Raw genomic sequence first — 13,416 nt, 5'->3', positions numbered from 1 at the left:
GTATTGATCGTAACACCCAATTTATGAATATATCTAATGTTTGCTATATATATGTATTTTGTAAGTGGCGCTTAGCCACACGTTTATTACTTTAGCATGATATATTTAAGTGGGTTAGACCGACGTCTTAGTTTATAAAAGTAGAGGAGATGCATTGTAATATTACAGAAGGGGAGAGATAAACTCAAGTGATTATACGAAGAGAAAGAGTTGAGAGTTTAGGCGATTTTAGCTGAAGAAAGAGGGATAAGAAAAGAAAAAGAAAGGCGACGGACAACAGGGAATCTCAAATTTATAGAGAATAAATTCATGGTTTGAGCCTGGACGGATGGTTGTGAATCAGGAGACAGAAATAGGAGTTCGGTTAGATTCTTGTCACGACCGCACTTTCTAAGGATAGAAAGTCCGGTTGATCGCGACTAGGGGAGGATGAAAGAAGCGGGGAAGAAAGGGGAAAACTGTGGCACAACTGAACTTGAACTGAAATAACTTGGAATATATATAAAAATCAGAGTGCATGGTACAAGAGAATGAAATCTCGACTTTTACATTGCAGCGGAAGAGTCAAGAGCAGAGGACATCGTGTATGGAGACACGACGCATCCAAGTACTATTCTATAGAAGGATCTTCATCGTCTATGCTCAACACCGCCCGCCGTCATCACTGCTCAACCTGCACATTTTTAAAACATATGCAGGGCTGAGTACTTGGTGTACTCAGTGGACACGTGCCGAAATATTTTTTACTAAAAACTGATTTTGTCAAATCACTCCTAAGTGAACTCAGGGTTTTAGGAAAAGATCCGAGAACACTAAATCATTTTCCTTGTCATTATCAAAAGCGATCTGTTGTTCTATTTTCCTGGAACTTATGCCATATCTGAACTAACTCCTGGTGAAATAAATTCACAAACTCCTGGTGAAACGAATTCAGAACTCCTGGTGAAATAAATTCACAAACTCCTGGTGAAACCAATTCACAACTCCTGGTGAAACTAATTCACAAACTCCTGGTCTAGTAGGGACATTGCCCTTGCTAGACAATCAGATAGGCAAAGTTCAAAACAAAACATGGCTTGACATAACTTTCAAAAACTTCCTTTCCTCATAAACATTTTCGACTAAACTCATTTCTATCGGTCAAAGCCGAACAAAATATCAACGAAGGCTGACAATTCACAAGCACCCGTAAAGCAACACATAATGTTACATAAAATAAATAACATCACTTTCACTTGATGTAAATAGCACTCATCATAAAATATTGTTCATGAAACTGTAAATGTAAACTGTACTTTTCATATCACCTTGGCACTCTTCATAAAAACATATTTTAAACATAAAGGCAACAATCGTATCTTAAATAGAAAGCCCACCTCGTTCGCTTAAAACTCCTTAAATTGATTTTTCTTCACTTCGCCTTTACTCGCAGATATAGCCTTTTGAAAGCAAACAACGTACTAATAAGACTTAAGAAGTTCTCATACTTATAGGAATGCATGCCCCTAATTAATTCTCTTATCCTTCGTTCACTTCGAGGAAATTTTTAGAAACTTGCATATTAATTAAATCGGGAAATTTAATTAATAGCACTTCTTTATTAAACTTAATTATTTTCATGGCTCGAGAACGTCGTCTCTCTGTCCTCCTATTTTCTTAGCGGTCGTCCGAGGCGTCGCGGGGCGACGCCGGTCGGCCCTTCGCATCTCGCAGTTAAATATCTTCCATCTTCGGAAACTTAGCAAATTATTCGGGAATTAATCAATTGAGCTCCAACTCAAGTCCTTAAATTAATCCCATCCAACAAATAACTTCTTAAGTCCAAAATTAAGAGTTCTCGGCCCAAACAGTAAATCCATTGGCCCACTAATTAAATAGCAATCCCTCAATTAAAACTAGAGTCCAATATTTTATAATCTCTAGGCCCAAATCTCCCTTTTATTTAAATACTTCCGGCCCAAACTTAATTAAATAGGGACCCAACAACAATAATTTCTTTGGCCCAACCTCTTAATCAATTACTAAGGCCCAAACATAATATTACAAAGTCCAAATCTAGACTCCCTTCCACCCATCGGTCAAACTCTCTCTTTCTCTCCTACATTTCTCAAAATCAAAAATTGGGGAAAACTAGATCGGAGAAGAAATGGCGGTGCCTCCTCCACTCTCCGCCCCGCGACCTCTCCGGCGAATCGCCATCTCCGGCGTCGCCGGAGCTCCCTCCTTCTTCTCCTAAAACCCTTTCTCTTCTCATCATTTAACCCCACAGTAAATCCCCAAATTAAAATCACATTGAAGAACCCGGCGGCGTCTCCTCCTCGCGCTCGTCGCTGCTCCGATCGGCGCCTCCTCTGCGTCGCCGACATCGCATAGCACGCACCGCCGCTGCTCCATCGTCTTCCCTCTCCGTCCCTTCTCTTCCTCGGCGGATTCACCGTTCACTCAGCTCGGCGGAGATTCTCCGGCTCCGTCTTCCTCTCCAGCCCAGCAAGCGGCGCGTTAAGGCAGCGGACGCTCCAGCTCGCCATCTCACACCGTCGGCCTTGGCGAGCAGAACCGCCGCCTGCCTGTGCCGTTGGCCCTACATCGGCGCCCGCTCGTTGCCGGCAGCTCTACCAGATACTCCTCACTCCAAAGCTAAGTCTCTTTCCCCCTTCCCCTCTCATTCAATTTCTTTGAGCTAAGGCAGTAATTAAGTTGAGGATTTCCTTGTTATTTTGTGGAGTAAAGTTATGATCTTGGGAAGGGGTGTTAGCTTACTGGATATATGAGATTACTTGGCCTGGTGTGTTATGGTGTTGCTCCCAAATTTTGTTTTCATACCCTACTATGGTGATTCCAGTTACTAATATTGCTATGGTTCGTATCTGGCTTCTGAACATCTATGTTCTAAGTTTCATTCTGTGATCTGCTATGATTCTAAGTCCTTGGTTACCTACTATGCTAGCTCTATATTTGTTGTTATACATGATGCAAGGGTTATTGGGTGTTGAGGTTGTTACCTAAGTTTGATGAATCCTCTTGGGTGGGACTGATGTCCTGCCTCAAACTCCTCCTTGCTCCTCCTCCACTTCTTGCTGCTCTCTTGAATATTTGGTGATCTTATAGTGTTGACAATGAGGGGAGGAGAAGGAGATTGAGGATGTTTATATAGTGCTCTATCTTTGGCCTTTTGTGCTTGATACTTGGAGGCAAAGGCTCCTATTTTGGGGCTGCCAGCTCCACTACTTTTGAGCTTGATGTTCATGCTATCCTTACTATTTTGGTGTATGTATGGTTGTCTCTCTCTTGGCTGTTTCCTCAGCCTTGATCGATGGGAAAACAAGAATCTTGCTCATATCTATATTGGGCTTGTGTAGAGGATCATTCTACTATGCTCTCTTGTCTTGGTTCCTCTTTGATGAAAATGGATTAGAGACAACTTGGCTGATCTCTTAGCCTTAGTTGGCAGCTCTATGGCTGTCCCAATCAGCCTACTCCTTTAGCTCCCTTACTTGGCTTGCCTCTCTTTCTCCTTTACTTAAATGTTCTTTTTCTAATACCCTTTTTGGTGCTAACATTGCAGATACAAAGCTGGAACTTTGGAGTCTTATGGGCTGAAGAAATCGAGAAGGATGGGGGAAGAAGAAGAGAGAATCTTATCCCCACTATGTCTACATTCTGACTCTTACTCCTAGCTTGGAGCCAAAGTCTTAGGTCTTGAGACCATTAGGATAGTAGTAGCTGTCACTTTATTCATTCTTGTACCAACTAAAGATGTATGTACTTAAATACTTTATTCTCAATTACATCCCATGCATTTCTATTTCTCCAAGTATTTTCACATTTCTCTAATAAAAGTATAACGGAATTAATTAAGCTAATAAATCTGATTTATCTCGAAAGAAGGGAACGAAAATTCGGGGCGTTACAATTCTTGTCTTAATCAGGTGTGTATAAATCACACTTTTAATTTTACATGCATTATGTGGTTAATTGCTATGTGTTGACTTAGAGTGAATATTTAGACTATATGATATGAACATGATATAGTTATGTATTATTTGATATTGACTGTGAAAGATGATATGAATATGTAATTTGTGCAATGGATATATGTTATATATTATAATGGTATTATTGGATGAAATATGATAGAAATATGTACTTGATGCAATTGATATGTTTGCACATGGTTTGGAATTATTTGAATCATTGAATTAAAGAGGATCTATGACAATCATGCCCTGGGTTTGATATTAATGGCAATGGACCTACGGGTCATATACAATGGCAATGGACCTACGGGTCATATATTGTCACGACCGCACTTTCTAAGGATAGAAAGTCCGGTTAATCGCGACTAGGGGGGGATAAAAGAAGCGGGGAAGAAAGGGAAAAACTATGGCACAACTGAACTTGAACTGAAATAACTTGGAATATATATATAAATCAGAGTGCATGGTACAAGAGAATGAAATCTCGACTTTTACATTGCAGCGGAAGAGTCAAGAGCAGATGACATCGTGTATGGAGACACGACGCATCCAAGTACTATTCTATCGAAGGATCTTCATCGTCTATGCTCAACGCCGCTCGCCGTCATCACTGCTCAACCTGCACATTTTTAAAACATATGCAGGGCCGAGTACTTGGTGTACTCAGTGGACACGTGCCGAAATAGTTTTTTACTAAAAAACTGATTTTGTCAAGTCACTCCTAAGTAAACTCGGGATTTTAAGTGAAAGATCCGAGAACACTAAATCATTTTCCTTGTCATTATCAAAAGCGATCTGCTGTTCTATTTTCCTGGAACTTATGCCATATCTGAACTAACTCCTGGTGAAATAAATTCACAAACTCCTGGTGAAACGAATTCAGAACTCCTGGTGAAATAAATTCACAAACTCCTGGTGAAACCAATTCACAACTCCTGGTGAAACTAATTCACAACTCCTGGTGAAACAAATTCACAACTCCTAGTGAAATGAATTCACAACTCCTGGTGAAACGAATTCACAACTCCTGGTGAAGTAAATTCACAAACTCCTGGTGAAACCAATTCACAACTCCTGGTGAAAGTAATTCACAAACTCCTGGTCTAGTAGGGACATCGCCCTTGCTAGACAATCAGATAGGCAAAGTTCAAAACAAAACATGGCTTGACATAACTTTCAAAAAACTTCCTTTCCTCATAAACATTTTCGACTAAACTCATTTCTATCGGTCAAAGCCGAACAAAATATCAACGAAGGCTGACAGTTCACAAGCACCCGTAAAGCAACACATAATGTCACATAACTAAATAACATCACTTTCACTTCATGTAAATAGCACTCATCATAAAATATTGTTCATGAAACTGGAAACGTAAACTGTACTTTTCATATCACCTTGGCACTCTTCATAAAAACCATACTTTAAACATAAAGGCAACAATCGTATCTTAAATAGAAAGCCCACCTCGTTCGCTTAAAACTCCTTAAATTGATTTTTCCTCACTCCGCCTTTACTCGCAGAGATAGCCGTTTGAAAGCAAACAACGTAGTAATAAGACTTAAGAAGTTCTCATACTTATAGGAATGCATGCCCCTAATTAATTCTCTTATCCTTCGTTCACTTCTAGGAAATCTTTTTTATTTTTTTAGAAACTTGCATATTAATTAAATCGGGAAATTTAATTAATAGCACTTCTTTATTAAACTTAATTATTTTCGTGGCTCGAGAACGTCGTCTCTCTTTCTTCCTATTTCTTAGCGGTCGTCCGAGGCGTCGCGGGGCGGCGCCGGTCGGCTTTCGCGTCTCTCACTTTACTACTTTATTTTCCCGGAATCTAAATAAATTATTTGGAAATTAATTAATTGAGTTACATCTCAATTCTTAAATAATTCCAACTTCTCATAATTAAATCTTGGCCCAAACAATAAATCTCTTGGCCCACTAATTAAATGGGAATATCTCATCTCCTCATTTAACTCATATGGCCCAAGCTAAAATAGCCCATCACAAAATATACTCTTTAATTAATTCCTATGGGGCTTAGCCCAATTCCCTCTCAATTCATTAGGCCCAACAATTAATTAAATTGGGAGTCAATCCAATTATATACTCCCCTTCCACCGTGACTTCTCCCTTCTCACATTCCCAAAAATCGATTCCCAACTTAGAACATGCAGCAGCGGTTTTCTACTCTCTTCATTGGCAAAATCGCCGTCTCTCCGACGAATCGAGGTCTCTCTGCGTCGCCGGAGCGTCGCCGGCTCCGCCTCTTCTCCCAATTTTGCACATTTACCCCAATTTAGTCCAAATCTCAAAAATCCCTAAATTAGAAGAACAGAGAAGCAGCGACGGTTCCTATCCTCAGCTCGTCGCCGCCTCCGACGAATTTGCCACCGCCGTTCTTTCCTCGAGCTCTCTCTCTCCTTCAAGTTATCTCTCTTCGTCGAGCCCTCATTGTTGGGGTCTCTCTCTTTCTCCGGAGATCGCAGCGCCGCCGCCGCCGAGCAAGTGTCAGGGAGCTCCTAGCGCTGTGCGTACTCTCTCCGGCTCGCGTGTTGGAGCTCCGAGGTCCGCCGTCGCACCTACGCCTCCAGCTTCGGCGAGCAGGGCCGCTGCCTCCGTCGCCTTCTCGGCGAATCCAGCGGCAGAGAGGAGGGCCTCGTCTCCCTCTTCATCTCTCAGCCGCCTCTGTAGCCGCTCCGCGGAAATTTTTGGACTCCGTCGACGCTCGCTCGTCGCCCGGCAGCCCCTCCGCCTAAGCTAAGTCACCTCCCATTTTCTCCTTTACTCAATTTCTTTAAATTCTAGTAGATTGGTGATTGATGGTATTTCGTATGATCTTGTTGGAGTATTTAAATTCCATGATCCAATCTTTTGAGTGCTCACTGGAATGATCTTTGGCTATGGTATTAAAGTTCTAATTTTTCATTTGGGGCTTTTAGCTCATTGTGTAAAGACTTGATGGCTCTTGCTACTGATCCATACTTGATTGTGAGGATCCTATGGAAGTTCTAAGTTCTTGTGCTATCTATTTGTTGTTCAACATGATGCAAAGTTTTTGGTTGTGGTGTTACCTAAGTTTGATGAATCCTCTTGGGTGGGACCGATGTCCTGCCTCAAACTCCCCCTTGCTCCTTCTCCCTTCCTTGCTATATTCCTTGACTTATTTGGTGAAATTATAGTGTTGAGAATGAGGGGAGGAGAAGGAGATTGGGGCTGCTTATATAGGCTTCCATTTTGGCAGTTTGTGCTTGAGACTTGGAGGCAAAGGCTCCTATTTTGGGGCTGCCAGCTCTACCTCTTTTGAGTTTCATGTTCAAGTCATTCTTACTACTTTGGTGTATGAGTGGCTGTCTCTCTCTTGGCTGTTTCCTCAGCCTTGATCGATGGGAAAACTAAAATTTTGCTCATGTCTATATTGGGCTTGTGTAGAGGCTCATTCTACTAAGCTCTCTTGTCTTGGTTCCTCTTTGATGCTAGTTGAGAATGTGCCAAAAATGGCTGACCTCAGGCTCTATACTGCAGCCTCTACCTTGCCTACTACTTCCCTTTCCTAATTAAGCTTGTGTCTCCCTTCCTCTTTATTTGTGAGTCATCTTCTAACCCCATTTTTGTGCTAATTTGCAGGTACATGGCTGGAGCTTTGGAGTCTTGTGGCTGCTCCCTAATCGAGAAAGAGAGTGAGGGAGAAAGAAAGAAGATGCTCCTCTAGAGATCCCTTGGCTCCATCACCAAAATAGCTAGCTTCCAAACTTGTTGATTAGTGTTGTAGGATAAAGGGTGTAGAATAGATGTGTGTGTTGTCACTCTCACATATGTAAACATGTACTACTTGTATTTAAATTCCTCCAAGTACTTATCTAATAAAATTATGGCATTTACTTTAATCCTCGAAATGTAAATTTCCTTGCACTTTATTTCTTCCAACGAAAATACTTAGATTATCCCAAAGTTGAAAATTACCATGATAACTACGATTACACGGCTTCTTAAAGGGAATAGATTAAGCTACTAAATCCGATTTATCCCGAAGGAAGGGAACGAAAATTCGGGGCGTTACATATATACAATGGCAATGGACCTTTGGGTCATATATATGTATACAATGGCAATGAGACCTACGGGTCATATATATACAATGGCAATGGACCTTCGGGCCGATCATATATATATGTACAATGGCAATGAGACCTTCGGGTCAGATACAATGGAATCCCGGGCAGATGTCAGGCTTGATCTGTCACAGAATAATAAACTGAACAGAGTGGCATATGCATATCTATATGGAATCATCTTTTATTTTGTTGAACATATGTTATATATATATATATAGGGGTGCATTAGGCTCCTTTGCACCCTAAGTGTCCTATTTCCTTCTTAATCTCAACCCTTGGATCCTTGAATTGGATGGTTGTGATCAATGCATTATTAGTCTATAATGTTGCATTATTAGCCGTTGTGCATTATCAGAATGAAAATGTGCATTATTAGTCTATAATGTTGCATTATTAGCCGATGTGCATTATTAGAATGAAAATGTGCATTATTAAATGACACGTGGCATTAATCTAACCGTCAGATGACAAAATCGTGGGGCTAGGATTAAGAAGGAAAAAGGACAAAAGATATGAAAAGGATTTGAATACATCCCTATATATATATATATATACATATATATGAGTGCGATCATATCATAACTCATATTTATATGATAACCTAATAACCCTATCATTTTATGGGTCAAAAGTATCATTTTTACTAAAAATGATATTTATACACGATAAAATGATATGTTTTCAGCAAGCATAAAATGATACTTTTATTCCATAAAATGATATTCTGTTCCATAAAATGATATTTTTCGTCCATAAAATGAGGGTTATTAGGTTATCACCATAAATATGGGTTATGATATGATCACATCCCTATATATATATATATATATATATTGGTTAAAGAATATAATTGATTGTTTGGGCTATGAAATTAAAGGTAAAATTTATATACACTGAGTTGTGGCTCATATAAACCACTAATATTTTTTCAGGATTAAGATTTCAGTGACGTTTTTGGTTGGCGTGGGTCATAGGAACTCAACATGTTATCAGGGTCGGCGGCTGACGCGTTTTGGCAACTTTCTCCTCCTAATTATTTTTGCATGTAGATAAATGTGTAGTATATAGAGTGGTGAGAGGGTCTCACCACGGTTTAGAATGTTTTGAAATATGTACTTGATAAATGTTGGTTTTTGAGCTTATATAATATGTGTGTTTCAGTTACTCGAAACGTGGATTATTTATTTAAAATTTTGAATGTATTTATAGTAAGTGCATATGTCATAAGAGTTGGGGTGTGACAATAAAAATTAAAAAAAAAAAAAGAAAAAGTGTGAAAGGTTGTGAAATAAAAATAAATCAAAGGATTGGAAAGTGAGTTGAAGGAGAAATTTAATAAGTTAAAAGAGTCTTAGGTTTAGAAAAAGTGGAGTCAATTTTACTCTACTTGGGATATTTTTATTTTAGTCACTTTTTAGCTATATATTTCTCACCTACCAATGAGCCTACATTACAACCAAAGATAAAGACCTTTTGGACTTTTGATGCTTAATCACATCTAGTAGAGGAGGGATTAGACTTTGAGCAAGCCTATGGTAAACTTTGCTTGATGCATGATTTGAGTGCTTATATACACATTACCTTCATACACTTTGAGAGTGAGAGAACACTTCCCATCTTTGGAAGTTTGCCACATGTGAGGGCTTGAATTCAAGGTGTTTCACGAGTTAGTAATGAAAGTGCACTAATAAGCCTTGCTTGATTTGATTGCGTTAATACATGCTTAATCTATTTTTCCATCTTTTGAGGCAATTATGACGTCTAGTCCTTGTGCATTCCGTGCGCCTATTCTTGTGTCTTTATTGTTTTGTTCGAGGACAAACAAAAATGTAAGTTTGGGGGAGTTAATACGCTCGGATTTTGACTATTTTAAGGTCGTTATTTGGTCCGTTTTTTATGTCAAAGTCACTCTACACGTCTATTATTTGCATATTTTGTCTATTTTGGTATTTTGACGTGTTTTGTGAGAAATGTGCATAATTGAGCCAAAAAAGGGAGCCAAAACGCAAAGTTTGGAAATTTGGAGTCAAACGGCGACCGGCGACCGCCACGGAGGTGTGCGGCGACCGACGGCGCCCGGCGGGCAGATCAATGCAGCGGTCTGCCTCGGAAAAATTACGCTTGGAAGAGAAGTCTCGCCCCGGCAACCACCGGAAGCCATGCGGTGGTCCGCCGCCGGAGAAACGGACTCTCTGGACTCCAACGCGGCGACCGCCGGCCAAGGTGCGGCGGCCCACGGGAGAAAGGCGACGAATCCGAGATGCCCTAGATTTGCTCCAAGATTTACCGTATTTTGAAGATCTTTTCCTTCTACAACAAGGATTGGCTTTCCCCTATAAATAAGACCTCAAGCTTCATCAAAAAGAGAGAGCTTCTACTTGCAAAATATTTCATAGAGATCAAGAGCTAGAGTACTTCACTTGTGCAAGGAGTTGGAGAAGAATTTCAAGAACATCAAGAACAACAAAGATTCAACCTACGGGTTTTATTTGCTTTAGTTTTATGTTCAAATTGTCTTCCCTTCAATCTATGTGTTTAGCTTATTCCATCATGTGTAACTAAACTCATAGGATTCTAGGGATGTGTTAGTAACGACTTTGGTTATACAATTCTTTTTTCTATTTAATATCTGTTTTGTTTTTACTTTGTTTCTTCCCTAAGTAGTTTTGATACTGCATGATTGAGTGACACAATTGTGTATGATTTAATATAGCTTGCTTCATAACTGTGAGAGAGTTCTAGCGAGTTAGATTCACTTAGTAGACGCTACAATTAGCTTCCCTTAAAACGGCACTGTTAATTGAGAGTGAGGACTTTTCAAGGGTCTTAGGAGCTTTATGGAGTTACGCGTTAGGATTGACAACCCTAATGTTGTAATCAACGTTTGCATCGCATGAGCATAAGCTAGGTGACTCGTTCTATCAAAGTAATAATTGTGCTAGGGTATTGTAGTTTGGAACTTGTATAACCATAACTGTGAACGCACATCCCTGGGATTCCCTTATCTCTATCGATGATCTCCGTGTTCTATTTGCATTTAGTTGTTATATGCTTTTTATTGTTTTTAGTTTTCAGAGTTTTCCAAAACCTACTGTTTTTCCAGATAGTAATTTAGTCTTAGTAGAGGATAAACACTTTGTGTTTGCCTTCCCCGTGTTCGATATCTGGTACTGACCTTTATCTATACTATATATACTCTGTATACTTCCAGGTTTATTTAGTACTAAAAAATAGTGCATCACGGAACCGTAACCGCCGGTTCCGGTTCCGAACTGCAACCGTGACTTTTTTCTTGAACCGGAACCCCATATTTTAAACCGTGGGCCGGTTCTGGTTTCAAATTTTACAAACCAAAACCGTGCCGGAACCGTCAGTTCCGGACGATTCCAAACCGGAACCGTGAAAAACCGTCCAAAAACCGTGAAACCGAGCCGAAACCGCAAAAAACGCCGGAAACCGGTGGTTCGGAACCGTGAAAAACCGTAAAAAATCACCAAAAAACCGGCGGTTCTAAACTGGAACCGCCGGTTTTCGAGCCGAAACCGGAACCGTGAAATAGCCTCACGGTTCGGTTCCGGTTCCACATTTCCCGAAACCGGAACCGGCGGTTTACGAACCGTGAGCATGTCTACAAAGGTGACGCTCAAGGAAGAGTTTTTTACAATGCTCAGTTATCGAAATCTTCCTTTTAAAGTCTCACAAGTGAGTAGATATAGGTGGGGTTGAAAACTCAGGAATAAAACCTTAAAAATAGAGAAAATTGCCAAAACAGTGCAAAAACGGTCGATCTGGCATTTTCCCGCTTGGGCAAAATTTCTATCTCATCTCGCCAAAATCGGGCAAAACGCCAGACCAAGCGTTTTCATGGCTCATTCAGCCCGATCGCGCGTTCTCTCAGGAGTTACCCGCTCTTCAATGCACGGCTCTCGTAAAACGGCCATAACTCTCTCCACGGGACTCCGATTGAGGAGCGCAATGTACTCATCGAAGTTCTTTTGAAGACGAAGACATAGGTGGTCTTTGAAGAGTGTCTGGACGAGATCTCGATAGGACTAATTACCAAAAGAATCCAGCTGCAGCTGAAACCATTGATGCACGACTTCCATGGTCGTATCAATTCATATAAAATTTATCGTCATTTTTATTAATTAGGTGAGGCGGTTGTGAACCAAGGTGAAGGTGAGGGTGCCAATGTAAAAGAGGTCTTAATCAATTTGGTAATGAAAAGTCGTCTTGATAGAAAGAAAGAAAATAAAAAAATAAAAATAAAAATAAAAAGAGAAGAGGAGGGTGAGAATTGGACTTCTCGAACTGAAACTAAAATATACTCCCTTCGTCTCTAAAAATTTATCATTTATTTCTATTTTTGTTCATCCCTAAAAATTTGTCATCTTTCACTTTGATTGTTTTTTATAGTCAATCTCAAATTCCACTAATTTATTCGCACTCACATTTTATTATATAACTAATAACTAATATATAAAATAAGACTCACATGCTACTAACTTTTTCAAATCATTTTCTATTATATTTTTTAAAATTCGTGCCTGAGGGTGTAATTGCAAGTGGACAATATAATTTTAGTACGGTCAATTGATAGTACAAATAGCGTATAAATATAAACTAATGATTAGACTCTTAAGTACTACTCCGTACAACATAAATCTCAAAACCAAATAATTAAGATTGATTTTATAACTTAATAACAGAAACAAATACAACAAATAAAAATAATAAATCGAAAACTCAGTTCAGATCAATTAAAGAAGGGAATTCAAAAATATTTTCTGCGGTTAATTTACTTTAAGCTCGTAGGGCTTTATCTAATATGGTGGACTGTTGGAATTTGAAAACCTGAAGTTTTTTGTTTTTCATATGGCCAAAGCATTTAGCATTTCAGCTATAGATGCATTTGTTTTAGTTGATGTAACCGCCATTAGGGGCAGTAATTGCCGAATCTTTTTTCAAGTCCTCCCTTTTGAGTCAATAAATATGTGTGAAAATTTGAAGAGAGATACCCACCATATTCTCTCTCTCAAAGGTGACAAACCACTGCACCGCACACATCCATCACTTAGCCCTTTTGTCTTTTATGAACATTGCTAGCTCGATTTTCAGAACTCCATCGAGTTTGTTGGTACTTACGAGTTTGAGGTGCTTAATTTTACATGTAAGAAAACAATCATTTTAACAGCAAAAAATCAACATGTTGACAGCATTGTAATTACCACATTTCTAATTACAATTATTCACATATGACTTGCTAAGGACGCCATATTCTTTTCATTATAATTTAAACCCATGAATTCCTATAATGACAAAA

The 13,416-nt window shown here is 39.4% G+C and overlaps 1 long non-coding RNA gene across 1 annotated transcript; it reads right to left on the bottom strand.

The window, feature by feature from the left end:
- Positions 1 to 481: 481 nt before the first annotated feature.
- On the bottom strand, positions 482 to 3,771 carry LOC148927241 (uncharacterized). The gene is made up of 3 exons (XR_016128692.1): positions 3,003 to 3,771; positions 1,377 to 1,439; positions 482 to 673 (listed from the first exon to the last, which is right to left on the bottom strand). It is a non-coding gene; the product is annotated as an uncharacterized LOC148927241 (long non-coding RNA).
- Between the last annotated feature and the right edge of the window lie 9,645 nt (positions 3,772 to 13,416).

This window comes from Salvia hispanica, chromosome 4 (genome assembly GCF_029641045.1).
Source record: "Salvia hispanica isolate PSC_SH4W2 chromosome 4, Shi_PSC_v1, whole genome shotgun sequence".
Lineage (NCBI taxonomy): Eukaryota > Viridiplantae > Streptophyta > Magnoliopsida > Lamiales > Lamiaceae > Salvia > Salvia hispanica.
This window is presented reverse-complemented; position numbering and strand designations above follow the sequence as displayed.